Raw genomic sequence first — 2,583 nt, forward strand, 5'->3', positions numbered from 1 at the left:
TTTTATTTGTCATACGATTTTTTCTCTAAAACAGCAAAAATATTCAATAAAATAAAAGTTTTAGGAACAATTTTTCATTAACAACAAGCATGTTAAAATTACACACACACACACAAAAAATCATTTAAAATACGTTTTTAAAGTAGTTTTTTCCCACCTGCGCAGAAAAAAGTATTTTTTCCTAATTTTGCAGTATAATTTTTTGAACTTATTCAAATCTTCTTTTTCCCACGAGTTGCTAACTACAATTCTCCACAAATTTATTTAAAAAAAAATTTCTTTTTCGTTTTTTTCCGGGCATGTGCAATATGAAAAAAATACTTAATACGCTCGTATCTTGCGCAATTTTTAACGATTTATTTTCTGTTCAATTTTAAAATCATTATCTTGTAATTAATTAAAAATTGCTGCAAAACTTTTGCTTAATTTCATTCAATATTTTTAAGCTATAGCAAAAAGCAGTTACAAAATAATCCTCAAATTAGGGCAGTGTATGTTTTACATTTACATAGCTGTAAGAGGACCAATTGTACTCGATCTTGAAACAGTGAAAAATTCTTTTGATTGAGCTATTACCTATGATATGATAAGAAAACGTAAGTTTATATTTAATTCAATGCTTCTAACCTAGATTTCCGATAGACAATTCTTCGTGTAGGAGAATTTATTTATTATACTGGATATAACCTATATACTGATATACTATTCAATAAATATATACTATATACACTAAACCGTCTAGGGGAGGGAAAAAAATCTTAAAATTCGATAAAATTAAAAGACTACATTTTTTGAATAATTTAAATCTTACTTTTGTTTAATTTTAATTTAAGAATTTATAAAATTAAATTAAACAAATTAAAATATTTATATCTATAGCAATTTATGATAAAAAATGTTTACATGAATGTAACGGTAATTTAAAAAAAAGTTATGATATATTTTACAAAGGCGGGAATTAAAACTTTAGTTTTTTGAATGATATTGAATCTAATTTTATCAAAAAATCATTACTTTATTAGCAAAAAAAGTTTATCTTACACATCTCAACAAAATATTAGTATATTAACATATTTACAAGGATCTCTAAAGTATTATATTAAGTTTTAATAAATTCTGCCGAATAGTTTTTTCCTTATTATTTTAAGTCTTACTTTCTTATAAATTGATTACAAGAAATAAATTTCAATTTTAGAAGTAAGAGAAAATCATTAATTTGCTCTAAAATGAATGTTTCAAACAGAACTATTTAATTTCGTCTCAACTTCAGACTGATTCTAGATCTCGGAGTTCTATAGTTATTAAGGTTTATGTCATTAAACTATTTTTAAAAGAAATTAAATAGAGACGCACTAAATTCTTATTCGGCTTTCACACTTATGCACAAGCGTTAATTTATCAGACGCTTAATATTGAATTTGTAAATGTATTTTACCAGGTAAATGCACAAAACACATCAAGTGCATTACGCCGCATATGCGCGCGTAACGTACCAGGTAAAATACAGGTCTAAGTATGATTTTATCGGGTACAAAAAAAATTTAAATACTACAACTTTTAAGAACTCATCTCCCCTTAAACTCTGCTTTCTTTCCCTCATTTCCTTTAACATCGACGTTTATTCACGTGCAAAGTTATTTTGTGATTTATAAGTTCTGATTGAAAAATGGCTGGACAAATAAATTTCATTAAATCTTCAAGAGGCAAAGATATGCTCAACTATAGAGACAATCTTTTTTATTGTCATTCTTCGTACAAAGATGCGCAGTACTGGGTTTGCATGAGGAAATTTTTTACTGCGTGTAAAAAGAAAGTTTCTGTAAGAAATGGCATTATAGTGAAAGAAACTGGATTTCATAATTACTCTGCAGAATCAAACAAAATTGTAAATTTGCAATTTGTACAGGAAGTGAAAAACAAATTATTGCAAAATCCAGAAGTGCCTGTTCCAAACCCAAGTAGCACCTAATATTAGATAACATCAGAAAAATCGGCAAAATCTAACGTAATCTTGCACAACTTCTAATATTAGAAAGATACAAGAGGTCGCTGTTTGCTCAGCCTTATATAATATTAGATTCTATGCAAACTAATATTATCCGGCGTTCCCCATAATATTATTTTGCATTAGTTTTGATTCTATATAATATTAGATTTTGTATTTTCTGATATTATTTTGCTTTGCTTTTTATTTTTTTGGAGTAAGCAAGAGGAAGACATGGATGGTAGTAGAATAATTCGGCGATACAATTTTTCTTAATTTTCTGTATTGTTGTGAAGCAGTAAAACACAGAACAATAGTTTTATGTCATTCCATGCATTATTTACTTAGCAATACAGAAATACTAAATAAAATTATATTAGCGAATTCTGCTACCTTCCATTTTTCTCCTCCTTACTCCAAAGTATATCTTATGTTCAGCTGATTTTTTTGAATATTTCAAACTTAATTAGGAAATAATATTTTATTGCAACTTTTATTGATATTTTTTTCTTTTATTCATACAATGGGTTTTCTGACAAATTTTATATCATTAATAATTTTCAAGTCTTTAATTTTAAAATGTACTCTTAATTTTTTTT

Source organism: Parasteatoda tepidariorum, chromosome X1 (assembly GCF_043381705.1).
Source record: "Parasteatoda tepidariorum isolate YZ-2023 chromosome X1, CAS_Ptep_4.0, whole genome shotgun sequence".
Taxonomy (NCBI): domain Eukaryota; kingdom Metazoa; phylum Arthropoda; class Arachnida; order Araneae; family Theridiidae; genus Parasteatoda; species Parasteatoda tepidariorum.